At 27.2% G+C, this 20,725-nt stretch overlaps 1 protein-coding gene and 1 non-coding gene across 5 annotated transcripts in view; one reads left to right on the forward strand and one right to left on the reverse strand.

The window, feature by feature from the left end:
* LOC127069528 (zinc finger SWIM domain-containing protein 8 homolog) overlaps positions 1–20,725 on the forward strand; it is a 52,698-nt gene that overhangs the window by 2,650 nt on the left and 29,323 nt on the right. The window lies entirely within an intron of this gene.
* Trnag-gcc (transfer RNA glycine (anticodon GCC)) lies at positions 5,060–5,130 on the reverse strand. Its single transcript has one exon. It is a non-coding gene; the product is annotated as a tRNA-Gly (tRNA).

The raw sequence follows: 20,725 nt of genomic DNA on the forward strand, positions 1-20,725 counted from the left end.
GAAAACACAACGGATTGACGTTTGGGGAGGTTTATAATTCGTTCGTTGATTGATTGTAAAATAGAACGACGCACGTCGGAAACAGCTTGGTAACCGTCGATGCATCTTGCAGACACACGCGTTGATCTGTCAATATAATGGAAATTAATTTCTAATTGGCTTATTGACGTAATCGATCTCGTTAATCTATGTGACATTGGCAGATCTGAGAGTTTGGTTGGTCATCTTCTTATCAAGCAAGTAATATAACTGTTGATACTAATTGATTACAAATTATTAGTTGAATATTTGTTAAGAACTATAGAAATATAACATAATTTTCACACGCACGCGCAAAAGAAAAATTTCTATGATTTTATATGTCAAATATTTTTTAAGAATACGAAATAAAACGGCCAATGTGAAGTTTAACGATTTTCAATTTTTCTTATGGATTAATCCTTTTCTCTCTCTCTCTCTCTCTCTCTCTCTCTCTCTCTTTCTCTATTTTTTAATTCTATTATATGTTTCGTAATTAATTATCTTTAAAAAGTTATTAATCAAGTATAAATTTAAAGTTAATAATTAACGAAATATTAATGTATGAAGTATTTTATATAGATAAATACAGTGATATTAATCTTTGTGAAATTGAAATTGAAAAGAAATTACGAAGTGAAAATTCTAAACGTTGTTAATCAAACGACGCATAAAATGTACAAAGAAGATTACAAGATAATGATTGTTCATACAAGAAAATAGTAGATGCTTAAACATTTATTAAATTAAGTAAGCTATTTAGTATTGTTGCTATTATTATTATTATTATTATTATTATTATTATTATTATTATTATTATTATTATTATTATAAATTAATTTAAACTTTTTTGTTTTGAACTATAATAAAATAGTCTTATCATTAGATTGTCTTAGATGCTTTCATTTTTTTCATTTCATCTTAAAATTGTTAACATTTGGAAACGTACTTGTATATCCTTAATTTTATTCATTTCATTTTAAGATTGTTTACATTTGAAAATATTCTATATACTGATATCTTGTTAATTATTAACTTTAAGTCTATACTCGTGTTTAATAATTTTTTAACGATAATTGATTAAAATGTATTAATTAATTAAAAAAAATAAAAATACAGTGTTTCATAAGAAAAACTAAAAATCATTAATCTCTTTGAGTGCCGAGGAGCAACACTATCGCACTTGTATAAAATTAGTCACAATAAATTGGGCAAAACAAACATTTTTTTTCGACATTAAAATATGATAATTACATGCATTGACATACAATCATATTGTCCTATATAATGCTAGTGTATTAAAAGATTTCTATATATTACAGTAGCAAGAAATTAAACATGAATAGAAACATAACAATTGATTCATAAAATCATATTTTTTCTAAAAATATACATTCTTTTACATACGATTTGAAACATTATTTTATTATTTTATGGTTAAGAAAAAACAAAAAAGAAACAAAAAATAACAAAAAGTAATATAGTCCAATATATTAGAAACAATATATAAACATTTCTAAAATTGAAATTCATGATACAATTTCTTGCATAATCCCAAAAAATGAATAAAAAGGAAATATCTGGTATTTTTCGCATATAAATGCAAAAAAAAGATTTGGTACTTGGACGAAATTTTCAGTAACTTTAACAAAATTATCGTGTATTTCATTTTCTAATCTAAAAATATATTTGACATATGTGATCATGAAACCATTTTTAATATATATATGTGTGTGTTTTTCTTTCTTTATCGCTTTTCCTTTCGTAACAAAGGAGATATTCAACCGGCTATTAATTTATATGATCAACCTGTGAAATCTTTAAAGATCCCCGTTTTATTATAACGTATAGGAAGGATAGACATCGAGATGAGTCAAAGAACGATGGCGAAAGTAAATTGAGTAAAAGCTTGTGTCCCTTGAAATAAAGGTTAGTGAACCCTTTCTCTCTGGGTAATTGCGCCACAGGGTAAGATAATGGGTGGTTAGGCAGGTAGGTTGCTAGATATCGCTATCTCTGACCCATGTACTTCTCAGAAAATGCACATAAGCGTTCTCGTGCCAAGGACGAATGTGCATATACATATGTAGTACTATCGTATACGTGTTAGGCCTTAAACCTTATCATAGTCACTTCGTTCGAATGGAATAGGAAAATAATGCTTTTTTTTTCCTTTCCTTTCCTTTCTTTTCTTTTTTCTTGTTTTCTTTTTCTTTCTTTCTTACTTTCTTTTAGTCTGTTCCTCGTTACTTTTCTTTTATATCTTTTGAATTAAACAATAGGTGAAATGAATAATTAATTAATAATAAAGTTATAACAAATTACTAATAATAAAAGATAAAAATCAGAACACTAATAGGTTAATAGTCGATGAATAATTTTCATTGTCCAATACATGTTTTGGTATTTCTGAAGTATTAGATATATATTTGTTAAGTATGTTTGAAACAATGATTGGAAAGGTGACAACAATTTTGTTTCTTCAGTTATAGTTTGTATATATTTATTATCACGTACCTCAAAAGTTATAATAAACATAAAATTGTTCTGCTCCAAATTGTTTATTTTTGCAATAAATATCCTAAATATATCTATACAAGAATAGATTTAATTTTTAGATAACAAAATGTGTATTTTGGACAATACAGTAATTTCTGCATAAAAGTATCTATGTACAAAAATATCACGAAAACTAGAATTGATTTGATGAAACCAATGCTATTTTTGAAATCAGCGCATTAAATATAACCTAGAATAGGTTCAACTTCTAAAGCATCAGATCAAACTGTGTTTTTTTTTAATTTATTTCTTTTGCTATGTAATCGATGTTTTAATAAAAAAAACGTTTTGTGTGTGTGTGTGTGTGTGTATTAGATTTATATAATTCATATATATATTATATTATATTATATAATTATATTTTTCATTAAAATCTTTTATATTTAATATTTATTTAACAGTATAAAAATTTATATATTATATATATATATATATATATATATATATATATATAAATTCATATATTAATTATATGAACTTAATACCCGTTAGATATATGTTAGTAATTATATAAATAAGATAATATATATATATACACACCAAATAAAAACAAAATATCTTTTAATTAAAACATTAATTACATACGTAGCCCCACAAAAAAATATATTTGATAGTTATTAATAAGAATTTTTTTCTATAAATTTTTTGAAGAATACTATCGATTGTTATCGATTTAAAAAACTGAAAGTTAGTATGTATTCCAATGATCTTGTCAAGATAATTAAAGTTAGGATAAGAAGGAGATGGTAATTTAATGGAAAACTTGGGTTGATGTTTGATTAAAATTCTTTTAAATTTTGTTATTACATGGTAGAAGTAGAAGTAAGAGTTAAATAAAAGGACGTGCTTTGAAGTCGTTTCTTTTAGCTCTCTTCTTATCCCCTTCTTATCCCACGATTTCTTCGACCTGCCGTTATCACTTTCTATCTTTGTCAGGAACTTTTACTTCCGCTCGTGCGTATACATATTAATAACTCCCAAGAATTCTAATGCAAAATATGTTCTCTTTTAAAATAGGATGATGATCGTTTTATCAAAAAACAATTTTTCACAAAAACAACACAAAAATTTTCCTCGCTAATTATCTATTATTTTAATATATATAATTAATAATATAATTCAGAGTTGTCAGGTCTAGCTTTTTCTTTTATTCTTTCTATTTTTTTTTTATTTTTTTTTTTTATATAGAGAATAATGAATTTGTACTTTATTGGTTAATATTTAATTAATAAAACAATTTCCATTAATATAATTTATATTAATATTAATAATTTCTCTTCAATTTTGTCAAGATCTTTTGAATTTTTTTCAATAAAAATAATTTGTTCTTGAAGTTAGATTATATGAATATGATATACAATTCTTTAAAAGAATACATTTGTATAACCCTTGATAATATAATCTTCATTAATATTGACAATCTTTCCCCGATTTTGATAAAATCTTTTGAATGTTTTTCTAACAAAAATAATTCCTTCTTGAAAGTTAATTTCTGTCTGGATCTAATATATCATATTTTAAAAGAAACTTTATTACGTTAATTAGCAGATCATTAAAAACATATACATTTTATAAATATGATCAAGATCGTCGAGAACGATCAAGATTAAGTCTTTAGTCTTTAGTCGAATAAAATGAACAAATTCGGCACTCGTGTTAACCTTGGTTATTCTTACAACATCAGAGAAATCGGTATTGCATGGTGTTAAGTTTTCGCACGTGAGTCATAAAGTGCCAGGTAAGTATCTCTGCATCATACCATTTTGGGAGGAATGGGTACGGTATCAAAAGAAGTAAGACGACCAGCATATAATATCATGCGAGTTGAAATACAACGTAGCAAGTTGGCGATGTCGTTACGGTCTAACATATACGTCGCTTGTTTTTAATTACCAACGTCATGAACGCTTTCTATGTGTTTCGTGGAAAGCTGCTATGAGCTGGTCTCGCACCAACATGTTATCGCACTGTTAATAAGTCTGTAAATTCTTCTTAACATGCGATTTCACCATAAGAACGGAATCTTTATTTTTTCAAGAAAATTCAAGATCATTCAGTACTACGAAATACAAATTAACAAATAAAATTAATTTATTCATCGTTAGACGGATAAGTCGTTTGATAATCGTTGGAAAGTTAACGGGGTAAATAATTCATTAAATAAAACTTTCCTTCTTTTCTTTTCTTTTCGAAATAACACGTTCTCTATAATTTTATACGATTTCAACAAACGGAACGAGTTGTTCCTTTGATAATATAGAAAAAGAAATACAACAGATGGTAAGGGAAAACATAATGGTGAAAGTGTAACATATGGCTATTTCAATGGTGCTAAGTATATAGCGTATAATTTTCTACAATGTTTATTATTATTATATTTTTAGAATGAGTGTATTTATTTTAATAACTGTTATCGTGTGTATCGTATCTTTTAAAGCAGAAGAAAATTTAAATTTAAAAAATAAAAAGATAAAAAAAGTCCTGCATCGGCCGGGAATCGAACCCGGGCCGCCCGCGTGGCAGGCGAGCATTCTACCACTGAACCACCGATGCTCATGTTAAAGAGGAATCTAAATAACTGTTATTAGGACGAAGAAAATAATTTATATTGCATATATATATATACATATACGATTTAAATAATTTATTAAATTAATATTGATGAAAGTTCGTTGATCTTATATTTCTTACATTATTCGTTATCTTTCGTTATTTTCCAGTCGAAGTTTATAATAAAACAGCAGTATTTAATTTCATAAGTACATTCATTCTAAATATATTAAAAATAGTAAATAATCTACGGACAAACATCTTAAACCCGAAGTAGTTTAGCTAACCGTTCCTCCTCCATTTCTTTCTCTTTGTTGCATCGGAACCACGAAAGTGCAACGTCCGACCTTGAACCATAGTCATCGCGCGAAGCTAACGCTCGATTCCTTATCTCTTTTTCTTCTACGCCTTGAAACATGATCGTGCCGGTAGCTTGTTTGCCAATCGATGAATCCAAAGGATTAGAACGATCGTATATTTTAAACGAAGTTATTTTTTCAGCCAACTCATTGATTCGCTGTTCTTTTCTTTTTTCTGTCTTTCTTTTTTTCTTCTTTTTTTCCATGCACTAAACGAATTAAGCGAATTCTCGGAGATGATGACGAGAATGAATATAAAGAAAAAAAGAATGACGAAGCATTACGCGTGTAACGATGACTCGAATGTTCCGTTCATCCGTACCGATGACAAATCACTTCGACTTCGTGTTAACTGCATCCTGTCGGCCATATTTTTACCTTAGCAAACGCGCCACCTTGAAAATCTTTAGTAAAAACAATCAGAAATATCACTGTGATTATTTAGATAAAAATAATTCGAAATGATGGAATTGTATTTATCTGTATCTACAAATATTTCTTTTCTTTTCTCTTTTTTTTTTCTTTTTTCTCTTCTCTTTTCTTTCTTCGAAGGTTAAGTCAGTATACGCGTTAGTCAGTACATAATCTATACGTAACATAACGGATGTAGACCGTTATTATCTTTTCTGTTTCTATGTACTTACGTAGGAAAATCGTATTGACGTAAGATAAAAATATTTCAAATAAAGTGCGATTATTTTCAATATTTTTAACTTATTACGAGATCAATCGATCTGGTTAGTTTCTTTTTTTTTTTTAGGTACCTAAATATCTCGAAAATAGCACGTTTGAAAAAAAAGTTTGTAACAAAAATCGTTCGGTTATGGTTAGCGAACGAACCATCATTTATTTTTAATTCAGTCAATATTTTTAAGATTATTTTAAGGTATTATTTTTTTTTCTTTTTCAAAAATAATTCAATAAAATATCTAATCGATAAAAATAAAAAAAGAATCGAATTTAACTGGAAATCAGGTATTTTATTTCGTATCCATTCTTAAAACATTTTAACAGGCACACGAAATCGTGAAAATTTTCTTAATATACATATATACATGTGTGTGTATTTTCTATCTATTCCTTCTAATAACGAAGGTGATATTCAACTGACTTTTAATTTGTAATCATGTATGCGTATATACAGATTAAAATAAAATTTATGAATAGATAAGTCACACTACGTAAATCGTCGTTTTACAGATTTTTTTTCTTTTTCTTTTCTTTTTTTTTTGCCGATGGAAAACCGTCCCTTTTTTCAAGCTCTTGTACGAACAAAGGATCCCCAAAGGCATCGAAGCGTGAGCGACACGCGCGCGCGCGCACACACACACACACACACACACACAACACGTGCATACGCATACATACGCAACAACGGAGAGAAATGTCGGTCCATAATCCGTAGCAGATACTCCGAACGGAGACGAATCTTCAGAAAAGTGGGGGGAGGAGTTAGGGGTAGGGCAGGTAGCAGTCGAGTCCGATATCCGGTTTGCCATGGAGCGAGTAAAGTCAATGCACCTGGCCCCACTCGCTCGTCGAACCGATCCTCAAGTCTTTTTTCTCTCTCTTTTCCCTTCTTTTCCCCTTTTCTTTTTCTTTCTCTTTTTCTTTCTTCCTTTTTTTTCCCTTACGCAAACTGTCCCGCAGCCGGCCGCTTTTCCCTTCTTTTGCTTCAGCATTGGATACGAAAAAATGGCTTTTGTGACAGTAGCACTTGTTAGAAAATCGTTTCTTTCTGTTTTTTTTTTTCTTTTCTTTCTTTTACTTATTGAAATGTGCGACATCAAATTTCTTTTTTAATCTTCTATAGTAACTCATTTCTTTTTTCCTGTTTTCCTTTTTTTCTCTCACTCTGTTTTTTTTTCTTTTTTATCTCTTTTATATCTAAAAAAAAATTATCTAATGTAAAAATTATCTAATGTAGAAATTATAAATTGTAATTATATAATAATTGTTATATTCCTTTCTCTTTTTCTATTTGTATCTCTCTTTTAACTGAACATATATTATACCAGAATTATACTTTACGTATAATTATTCAAATAAATTTATATTTGGGATTATATTTATTATACATATTATCATAATTGGGAACACTACATTTGAAATATGAGATAGAGAATAATTTTTTTCGTCGAAAAAAAATTATATTTGAAAAATGTATAGGTGTGTGTATATCTGTGTATGCATGTATACATGCGTTACATTAAAGAATTAAATTATAAACAATTATTTCTTCAATCAAGACCTATCAAATATTTTGAAATACGATTTGAAAATTTGTCGTAACCAAACATACGTAAATACGTAGAACATATATACATATAATACAAACATGTAAATACTTAAATCTTTTTTATATTTGTTTGTGTGCGTATGCGTGTAGTCGTGTGCATGTTTTATGACAGTATTCTTTTCCTTTTTCTACGGAAGGAAGAATGAGTCACAATGAAGGATGATCACGAGCGTGTTCTCGAGTCCTCTTCCTGAACCTTGTTGCAGCATCGATCCGCGGTCCCTGAAAGGAAATGGCCATGAACCTCAGAAAGAGACACAGTCAAATTTTTCGATATGTTGCACCTTTATTCTCTCTTCACTAGCAATGGCTTTTTTTACTTATTCATTTTAAATCAAAACAAATTTTCGATGTTTTACTTTATCAATCGAAAGACAAAAGAAAGAAAAGAGGATAAAAAGGAGAATACATAAGATAATCATCTGTATCCTGACTAAATATAAATGCAATTTATCGTATATGCAATATATATATATCCCCCCCCCTCACTCTCTCTCTCTCTCTCTCTCTCTCTCTGTATCTCTCTTGTGTGTGTATGTATGACGTCGCACACAATTAGAACAGGTTGTATTTTCTAAATAATTGGAAATAGATAAAAATGTTATAATTCCAAGTTGAATGGTATCAGATGATACCAGATAATACCCAAATAATTTTATACATATTTGTGTATAAGTACATTAGTGCATCAGAAAAATACAACTACACTTTTTTGTTCAATGGAAACCTATATTTTTGACTGCACCAGTCGATGCAGTTTTTTATGCTCTACTTAAAAATATTAACTTACTTATACCTTAAACTTATACGTAGCTAAAATTTTCTGAATTATTTCTACCTGTTGGAAAATTTCACGTAACTGGAATAGATTGTATTCTAAATGGTTGAAAATAGATGAAAATGTTATAAGTCAAAGTTACATGGTATCAGATAGTACATAATACGCAAATAATTTTATGCACTTTCGTGCATTGGTGCACGAAAAAATGCAACTCCATTTTTTTGTTTAATGGAAACTTATATTTTTGATCGCACTGGTTAATGTAGTTTTTAATACTCTATATAAAAATATTAACTTATATATGTTCTAAACTTATACGTTAAGAAGTTATCATAGCTAAATTTTTTTGAATTATTTAAGTCTGTCTCCATGTGTTAATGAAAGGAGAACCGTTTCTAACGTATAAGTTAAGATCATAAATATATTAATATTTTTATGTAAAATATAAAAAAACTACATCAATTAGTAATGCCAAAAATATAGGTTTCTATTTAAAAAAAAAAAAAAAAAAAAAAAAAAATGGGGCAATTGCATTTTTCTGATGCATCGATGCACAAAAATGCATAAAATTATTTACCTGTTATGCACTGTCAAATACCACTTAAATTTAATTTATAAAATTTTTTTCTATTTTCAACGGCTTAAAAGATACAGCCTGTTCCAGTTGCATGGGCTAGCTTCCTTGTGTGTGTGTGTGTGTGTGTTTGTATAATTGTGCTATATATAATATGTAATAATATTATCTAATTGCAATATTTTATAATATAATTGCAATATATGATAATATAGTAATTGTGTGTATCTTTATTTGTGATATATAATATATGAAATAATATACATACATCTATTAATATAATAAATTACAATATGTGACAAAATAGTAATATAAATATATAATATATGCAATATGTGCAATATATATTAACATAATAATTGTAAAATTTTATAATATAAAAATTGCGTTTCTGCAATATCTAATAATATAGTAATTGCAAAATATAATATATATTAATACCTACATGCACACAGAATAAAATATATTTCATAATGTAATTATTTTAATATATAATCTATGCAATATAGGCAAAATATTTAATTAAATTCTTGATATTAATATGAAAAAAGCAATTTAATTAAATGAAAAAATTAGATTTAAGATAAAAAAAGAATATATTTATTTTCTTTTCATTACATTACCTAAGTTCCAAATAATTTCTTTTGACAAAACATCTGTTATATTTTACATTTGTTTTCCACAGATTGAAATTGATTGAACGTTGATTACAATCGGATTTGATCTAAAAAAATATCGCTCTCTCGGATACACTACCTACGGTTAAATATCGTTCGAATTAATATCACGTTTGACGTAATCACCCACTCGCCGATTCAATCTCAATTTATCATTGAAGCCTGGATATTCACCATTTATTATTTCACATTGTTGACAAGTATTGATCATTGGTATTGTATCAGAGCACTCTCACTTCCATTGCTAGGTAGAAAATCGGTATCAACGACCAACTCTCTCACTATTCTTTTCTTTCTATTCATTCTTTTCTTTTTTTTTCTAACCATTTCAACCGATATTTTCATCATTTCTTGTCATCTTTCTTTGGCTCCTTCATGACTAATATTTCCTAATACTCTAGTTTGATATATATATACAAAAATGTACTATCAAATTATAAAATAATAAATTTTTAATCAATTTTTTTGTTTATTTTTTTTGGGCTATAGGTTTTTCAAAATTTATGAATACGTTTCTAACGATTTTTTATTAATATAAAATAAAGAAAACACTTGTTAATGGGTTAATGTAATATAATATTTAATAATTTTAATAAACATAAATAAATTTTACGTATATATTTAAATTTCTATAATGTTGTGTAAATTTGATTTTGTATGTTGATATATCTATATTTTTTTTTTTTTAAATATTATTCCATTTTTTTCTTTTCTTTGCCAAAAACTAACATCTTTTCTATATACCATTTCTCTATAATGAAAGCAGTTTCTTTATAATAAAATAGTTTGTTCTTCAAATGACAGAACATTATTGTTTTTTTATTTGTTTCATTAGTTCAATAATCGAGAAAAAATATCTAGACATATTAATAACAATAATAATTATAATTATATTATATATAATACATTACTATTATTATATAATATATATAATAATAATATACTATATATATAACAATAATAATAATTATTATTATTAAATTTCTATGTAATGATAATCGTCTCTTTCTTTTTTCATTTCGTTTATATAATCATTTGTTGCTAGGTTAACATAATATAGTGATATTTATACATACGTCAAGCTATACTGATACTATATCGAGAATTTTTGATAATACTTGCGTTTTTTTTCCTTATTTGTTCTGTAATATCCGACAGTAAAATAGGGAAATTTAAAGCGTTGTACGAAAAATTTGAAACGAAACAAAAATAAGTAAAAAATATCGGTGATTGTAAAATCGTATGACTATTTTTAATAATGATATTGAACATTGATCTGTATTGGAGAGAGAAAAAAAAGAACTCTACATCAAAAAAAAGTTTCTTAAAAGAAAATTTAAAAACATTAAAAAAATTTGTTGGAAGAAAAATATATATGTTTTGATTTATTCCAGAAAAGATTCATCTTTTTCGTGAGTTTCAAATGTTTTATTTTTTTATTGTAGTATTTATATTAGAGAGTTATTTAACAAAAAAATAATAAATAATATAAATAGTTATTAATACTTTTTATAACAAACAAAATATTTTGCTATATCTTTTAATACTTTCAAATATTTTCATCGAAAAGGACGATTTTCTCCATGAAAGCAAATAAAAATGGAGAAATGAGAAAAGAAAAAAAAAGTAAAATTTCTGTATTTCTTTCATAAAAAACAAAATTTCTGAAAAATCCGATAGATATATTTAAATAAACAAGCCAACACATTTAATAAATAGGAACACATATATTTTTTTCTAGTTCTTTATTCTTCTAGTTTAATAATAAATTATTATTTATTTATTTATTTATTCATTTATTTCGACTGATAAAAAACGCTGTAAAAAAACTATCGTGAGGTTATCAATTTTTTTTTCTTTTTTTTTTTCATTTGTTTATAACGACGTTTGATATTTATTCCGTAAAAAATTTTTTCCATTGTCCCATTCGATCGAAGAGAAGAGAAACAAACTTTCGTTCTTCGTTTATCAATATCTGTGATCTTTCATAAAACGCTAATCAAATCATCGAGAATATGAATAATGCCGAAACCGATCATTTATTTCGTCAGAATTTGAGAAACACGGTGGTATGAACTCAAATGGCGAGTACTGAAGTTTGCTGATGAGATGAGGTGAGGTGAAAAGAGGTGAGAAGAAGGGAAAGTAGTGTAGGTGGAGGTGGTGGAAGTAGAGGAAGAGATGGAAATAGAAGTGTAGAGGAGAAGGAAGCCGTGAGAATTGACGCAACTGTGCATCGCGTTCCAGACTTTTCGCGTTCGTGCACAAAGGGGAATCACTTATTCATAGAAAGCCAGCGGACGTAGCTACGCGCAGGAAAATTGTTGTTCGTTCTTGTCAGTAAAACGGCCAACTCCGTAGAAAGAGAGGGAGAGCCCCCCCCCCCCCCCCCCCACCACACCTTCCAGTCCCCCGCTTGCGTCCTCTCTTCCGTTGCGAACAAAACAACGTGAAACTCCACCGTAATTGCATGTGGAAGGGTATCCTATAGTGTGTTTTCTTTTTCTTTTTCTCTTTTTTTTTCTTTTTCCTCTACTTTTTTCTTTTTCTTTCTTTTTTTTTTTTGGTTTAACAAATAATTAATAAACAAAGTTTTTAAAGAGTACTTTAAAAATCGATCTACTTTTTCTCTGTACGATATAGGGATTGGATGAAGGGAAGAAAAAAAAGACTGGAGGGAAGAAATAAAAAAAATTTTTCTTGCAAAATAAAAAGAAGTAATTTATAAATTTTCATTTAACGATTCAGAACGCTCCAAGACAATTTATTATTGGATTATTAGTGATTAATTTATTGCCGCGAAAATCTCGCGAATAAAATTAAATTGTTTATTACGGCGGATTATTCTAATTTAATTTTAATATAAGATTATTGTTACTAACAATTATACAGAGTTTTTCATGTTTTTTAAGTACATATTATACTTAGAATTAATTATAGTATAACTGTATAAGTCATGATATACTATATATAATAGAGTATAGTATTAATTTACGAAGATTATAATAAGTTTTTATTTTATATTATACTATATCATACTATACTATATTATTATATATTATATAGTATAATAATATTATACTATAATTTGTTTATACTATAATTGTTATATTAAATAATACAATAATTTTTTATGGTATAACAGTATAGTATAGTATAGTATAGTATAATATAGAAAGTTATTATAAATTTCGCAAAATAATATTATAGTTTTATTTATAGTATAATTATATATATATAGTATAACGATACTATATTTTCGATTTATGATATGTTTTATGGCATAAAAGAAACATTGATTATAAAGAATTACAAATTTTACATTTATACTTATTTCATTATATTTATTACCGCGTACTTAATTAATAGTATCGGGCAAGATCTCTCATTGGATTTTCATCAAGTAATATTTTCACTACGTTCGAAACGATTCCTTCGGATAGGTCACGCTTTTTTAATCAAAAACATATCTCTCTTCGAGCTCTAATTGGATCTACTTTTTCTCTCTTTTTTGTTTCTTTTTTTACGGGAACTATTTTTCTCATTATTATTTTTGTTGTTGTCGTGGTGGTTATCATCATCATCATCATCATCATCATCATCATCATCATCATCATCATCATCATCATCATCAGTATCATTATTATCATCATCATCATCATTATCATCGTCATCATCATCATCATCGCTATCACCGTCATCACTGTCATCACGATCATCGTCATCGTTATCGTAATCGTAATCATCGTTATTACTATTATTACTATTATTATTATTATTATTATTATTATTATTATTATTATTATTATTATTATTATTATTATTATTATTATTATTATTATTATTATTATTATTATTATTATTATTATTATTATTATTATTATTATTATTATTATTATTATTATTATTATTATTATTATTATTATTATTATTTTCTTCGCTGAACATCGTGGCTCAGCGCACACTTATCCCTATTATCATGCTGTACTCTCCTCTGGCTCCTTCATTCTCGTTGAACTTGCCTGGTTGGATGAGTTATCGATAAATAGATTAAGTTTGATGGAAGACGAAGGAAACGAGGGGAATCTCATTTGGATCGGGGCTCGTCGAAGGGTGCCAAATGTCATTCTAGATTTCCTTTTTCTCTTGCTTCCATCACTTTTCCACGATCTCTCATGTGTGTCGCGTATTACGCGCGCGCGCGCGTTGTATGCGTCGTGCGTGCACACACGCGTGGGCGCATGTGTTTGTATCTCCCTTTCTAACTTTCAAATATAACAAGATCGTAGATAGAACTAATTAGAACTTGTGAAATTATTATCACGTACGAAAGTTCTTCGTGCAAATGTTATTTTACACAATGATCATATGCTTTGTAATTAACTTTATCATCATACGCGATTTTTAATATGTCACAATCAAGATTAATATCATTGTTTCGTTTTTTTTTTCTTCGGTTAAATCGATTTCATTTACTTAAGTATTAAGTAACTAGAAAGGAAAAAAAAGAAATTTATGTGGTCTTCTCTTCGCTTTTAAAAATACAAATAAATTATACAAATAAATTATTAAAAAAATTTTTTTTCAAAACAAAATATTTCAGAATAATAAGTTTCTGATTATAAAAATCAATACATCTGAGGCTCTACCACATCCTTATTCCATTCTTCCATTCTTTTTATAAATATTTTTATAAAAAGAAATGTTCTCTTCTTTTACATATACGTATATAGAATTGATTATTCAGATTTTTACTAACTCATAATCTAATTTCCTTTTTTTACAATTGTTTGTTATTAATGTGTAATCTAAATTAATTTTTTTTTATGTTTACAAAAATAATAAAAATTTTGTGTGTGATGTAAGAATTATTTTGATAATGATGCAAGTCAAAATGGCTTCTTCTTATGGATATCAACGAAAACGGCATTCGCCATTAAATGTAAGTCGTTACCGAGGGTTTTCCCTAGGGAGAGGACACAAGCTTCCTATAATGAGATGCCACAGGAAGTAACGTCATAGACACTAGTCTGTGGATTTAATTCAATAGGAAAACTGGTAATTAAGTCGTTTGGTAGAATAGAAGAGCGCAGAGTAAAGTTCTCATTAAATTCACTCGGTATGTTCGCGTGTAGCTTTGCAATTTTCCAATGCCGTTCCCTTTCCTTATTTTTTGTTTTGTTTTTATTTTCTATTTTCTTTTCTTTTTCTTTTTTTTTTTCACACACAAACACAATGTGTGTGCGTGTGTGCGTGTGTGCGCGCGCGCACGCGCGCGTCTGTACACAGTATAAAAAATTTTATGTAGATAGAAAAAATATATTTTTCTTGTATATAAATAAATATATATATATTTATATAAAAAATGTTTTATTATAATCGGACAAATGGAAATAGAAAAAAAAAGTCACTTAAAATAGCTATACAGGTTTTGTGCATAGAAACAAATATATATATATATATATATATATATATATAATAAAAATAAATAATAATAAAATAAAAATATATATAATATTTATATATATATAAATTTTTTTTCAAACAAAATATTTTTATAATTTTTTAATAATTGAAATTTTGTTTTATTAATTCTCTTTTATCATTTTCTTATTTTATCTCGCACATGTTCTTCTCCTGATCTATTAATATTTACCATACGGAGAAAAAGGAAAAAAGAAATAATAAATTCTCAGACTTCTCCTCATTAAGAGTTCTTTGCGAAGCGTCGAGGTAGTGGTTGCTTTTAATTGGCGAACGTATGAACGAGCAATAAAAATGTAAAAGAGCAATCAATCAAGATAGTTGTTCATTCATCTCTCTCGGTTTTGTCTATACCAAGGCTTATATGCTTCGTGAGATAATCCGAGGTCATTAAAAAAAAAAGAAAAACAAGATATGAAAAAGAAAAGGGTTCATCACGAATTCCGGCTAACGAGAAGGGTTAAATGAACAAGGAATAAATCATTTTTAATCATTATCTTTTTTTCTTTTTGTTTTTTTGTTATTTTGTTTTAATGTCGCCACAAACGACATATAAGAAGCCGTGGCTTTATCAACAATATTTCAAGAAGATTTATTATTTATTATGAAGTCAATAAAGTTATTATATTAATTATTTATTATCATATTAATAAACGATACACTCTCTCTCTCTATATATATATTTTTTTTTTTAATTTTCATCATTCATTTTTTTTTAAATCTATAAAATCCAAGCGAATTTATATAAATTCATTATACTCTGTGTGTGTGTGTGTGTGTGTGTGTGTGTGTGTATCAATATATAACAATAAAGATAATAATAAAACAATCCTGCTCCTACCGCTTAAAAAAGAATAGAAAAAGGACAATACCAATCGTTTAGAGAGATCGAATTTTTAAGGTCAATATATTTTTTTGAATAATAATAATAACAATAATAATAATAATAGTAATAATAATAATAATAATAATAATAATAATAATAATAATAATAATAATAATAATAATAATAATAATAATAATAATAAGAACAACAACAACACCAAAATAAAATCGATAAAAGTATGCTTAACATTTAAATCATAAGAAAAAAAGGAAATATAATTTGTTAGATATTGTTATAAAACGTACTTAGGCTCAAAACTATAAGCCTATTCGCATTAACGCCCTGAGTAGAGAGAATTCGTTGGCTGTGAATCGTTTAGTACATCTCTGAGGCCAGTGAGGATCGATACGGTTGCTATGGTAACCCCTAGACTCTCCTCTATACCTTCCGAACGGATACAGGGATACATCTCAATACGAGGCTCTCCTCGTCTCTTCTCTCAGTATCCGTTGCTTTCTCTCTTCTTTCTTCTATACTTTTCTTCTTCTTTCTCTTCTTCTTTTTCTTTTCCTTTCTCTTTCTCTTTTTCTTTTTATTTTCCTTTCTTTGTCATCCCAAACTCTAACTCCGTATCATTTTATTATCTTTTTATTATATTTTGCTATCTTAAATTTTCTTTCTCTATCTTTCTTTTTCTTTCTCCAACTGTCTATCTGTCTCTCCACTTTAACAGTAAGTAGTTTTATGTTTTAAGAAATTCTTACAATGATATTTAGGAACGATGTAAAGACGATTGAAATTTTTAAGTATACTAAATACATATATGTGTAAATGTGTATATGCAAAATGTTTCTAAAATGGGAAATTTTATTTTGTTTACAAACGACATTTTTTTTTTTACTTCTTTTTATGAATTCTATAAATTGATAGTGTTCATTAGATTGAACGATAAGTAATACGTAAATTTTATATTTAATTAATTTTCTTTTTCTTTTTTTCTTTGTTTTTTAAATTTTGATATTACTTGTTGATTTATTTGATATTATTGTATATAAACAGTATATGATATTATATCGTTAATATTTGAATTTTCTGGAGTGTTCTATCTAAGTGAATTATTCTTTTTTTATTTTTTTATTTCTTTCTATATTAAAAATCTTATACCAATAATATTACTTATTGGCCAGTCTGATACTATACTGTTATATATAAATAATATATATAATATTATATTATTGTTATTTTCAGTATTTCATATACTTAAATAACCAATACTATTTTTATTAAAAATTATGATAATATTTATTGGTCTAAATTTGACACTAAACTATTATATTCGTATATAAACAATATATTTTATATTTATATGTACATATATATATACATATATATATATATTGTTAATTTAGGAATTGTCAATATTGTATATATCTAAATGATCTATACTATTTTTAACGAAAATTTCGACATTACTTATTGACTATTATAATACATGTAATTTTGATTTTATTTATACATATCTAACAAAATGAGAAAAATGTTGGAATCCAAGATCAATCGTAGGACATGTCAAACTTATTTTTAACTCATCTGTTTTTACGCGCAGCGATCCGCCATATTGTAATTCTTCACTTTCATTGAAACATTATTTTTCTCTCTTGAATATGATCTTTTCTTTTTTCTTTATTTTTCAATATCGATCGAAAAAATCACTAGCCAAAAATATCGTCGTATTAATACGACCGAGATATACGAAAGTGGCTTTCACGTCATCCATCCCATAAAGGAAATATCCATGGTGGTATTCCAAGCCGAAGGGCAATATCGACATTCTGAAAAAGAATAAGCGATCGAGGCGAACCGATGGAATTCAATTACAGGGCGTGACAGGTGCGACAGCTGATCTCGATCCCTTCGTGGTCCTTTCTTTTTTCTTTCGTTTTTCCTTCTTTCCTTCTCTTTTTTTTTTATTTTTGTTTTTTATTTTTTTATTCTTTTTTATCTTTTTTTTTTCAAGATCACTTAAAACGAAAGATTCGAGTTTCAGTAGCTTCTAGAAATTAGATGCTAAGCTGTACGATGAACTTTCCAAAAAACAAATACAACTTGGTATATATCTCTCCTTTTTTCTTTTCTTTTTCTTTTTTATTCTCTTTCTTTTTCTCTTTTATCCTCTTTTTCTTTCTCCCCTTATTCTATTGATGACGATCGATAAATACGAGAGAGCAAAAAAAAAATCATTTCCAACTAAGTACTTACAAAGATGTAGAAAAGATGTCATTCGTTCGGTCTTGTTCGTCGACCATTACGATATGAATTCCGGACAAAGGATCTTTTCGTCTTCTATTAGGAGATGAATTCTACGCGCTGTTTTCCAAGGATCTTTAGGAAAATATATAATACTAGCTTTCTATACATTTCCACCTCTGATTTATTATCTTATATTTATTAATTTTTCTTTTTCTTTCTTTTCTTTTCTTTTCTTCTCTTTTTTTTCTTTATCAGGGAAAACGAAATAATGATTTTTTTCAGACGAGTATATGTACTAGATTTATCAAGCAGTTCTTTTTATTTTATATATTTATTTTTTTTCTTCCTTTTTTTTGATATTTACAAGTAATTATAAAAAAGAAAAAAGGTTTTATTGAATTGCCAGTAATGAAATTCTTTTCGTTTTTAGAAAAATAATTAATAACGTGAATGTTATATATAGTATTACATATTATAGTATAATTATATTATAGTATACAAATACTATAGTATGAAGTAAAAATATGCTATACTAATATATTATACACTCTAAAATTATAATACAGTGAGTAATACCATTAATTTCTATATTATGGTATAATATAATTAATTACACTGAATAATGTAATATTATACACACACACACACACACACACATCATAATATTATACTAAGAACATAACTTATACTATACTTATTATAAATAACACTATAACTCGTTATTTTAATATATTATTACTAACATAGTTAGATATACTGTACTAAGCATAATATAATTATTATTACACACTATGTATAACTCTAACTTAAAAAATATGAGAAGGATTTGATATGAAGTAATAATTAATTTTGTTGCAACAATTAAAATTTATAAAAATGCAAGTATATACGTGCGCGCGCATGTGTGTGTAAATAATATGACTTCAAAATTACGTGACAATTGTAGAAAGTTAAAAATAATTATATGATATATACGTACGTGATATTCTCGTTACTATACTAATGGCCCGAATTATAGTTATAATTGAAATGTAATTGATAAAATCGACTGTATTTAATGATCTCATATAACGATCAATCAATAAATATCAACTCTTTCGTTATTTTCACACACACACACACAAAATTATTTTTTGAAAGTTAAAAATGATTCTCACGAAATTTCATGAAATGAAATAAGATATTTGATTCGAGAAAATAAATGTAAAATCGAAAATTATAAAATCCGGTGGAAAGAAGAAATTTTTCTTTAGAAAGGTTTCGTTTTCTTTCTCGTTTTATATTTTCTTTCTTTTTTTTTTTTTCTTTTCTTTTTACGTATCTGCCAATTAATTACTGCAAGGAAATAGGAAAGATTGCCAAGAGCCAAACCTACCTGATGTTTCATTTCGATCGAATAAGAAAAAAGAAGGAAGAAAGAAAGAAAAGAAAAGATGAGCTGATAAAAATGCTGACTAAGCTTCTCTCTCTCTCTCTCTCTCTCTCTCTCTCTCTCTCTCTCTCTCTGTCTGTCTGTCTGTTTGTCTGTCTCTCTGTCTGTCTGTCTTTCTCTTTCTCTTTATCTTTATTATCTTGTCTAATTTTCGGACAAGCGCCTAAATCTTCTTCTTCAGTTTACTTCATCACTGAGACTCACTTTTGCTATCCTTTAGTATTATAATATGTAAGTATGGTGAAAACAAATAAGAGCAAATTGTGCCAAGAGATTTTATATATTTTTATACATCATTCTTTCCACTTGTTTATGTATCGTCTTATGTAATATCCGCAGATATTAAGCAATGTTATTAAATATATGAATTTGACGTGCTTAGAACACAAAATATAAACATTAGAGTGAAAGGTCTTTTGAATTTCTTCACAAAGTATTATCCACTCAATTATATGTGTGTGTGTGCACACACACACACACACATATACTTCCTTTTTTATTTTGTTTTATAATAATGAAACTGCATGCGACTGTCTAATAAAGTATATTCTTTTATATTTTTTTGATCTGTTAATTCTAAAGTTCTCTGTAAGAACGTTGTTCGTTTAACAACCTTTCCGTTATTTCTTGAGAGAGCGAAATAGAGAGAGAGAGAGAGAGAGAGAGAGAGAGAGAGAGAGAGAGAGAGAGAGAGAGAGAGAGAGAGAGAGTGAGTGAACGAGAAACAAAGCAGTCGTTATTTTATCCATGTCGTGAAAGTTTTATGGCACCAATGCTGAATGAAGTTCTATGTATACGGCACGCGCAGTCTGTGTTTTAAGTTTCCCTTTAACCCTTCCTTTCCTCTCCTCAATCCCTAACTACTTCTTTTTCGAATAAAGTAAACTCGACTAAATTACATTGAAACTCTTAAAGT

Source organism: Vespula vulgaris, chromosome 15, assembly GCF_905475345.1.
Source record: "Vespula vulgaris chromosome 15, iyVesVulg1.1, whole genome shotgun sequence".
NCBI lineage: Eukaryota > Metazoa > Arthropoda > Insecta > Hymenoptera > Vespidae > Vespula > Vespula vulgaris.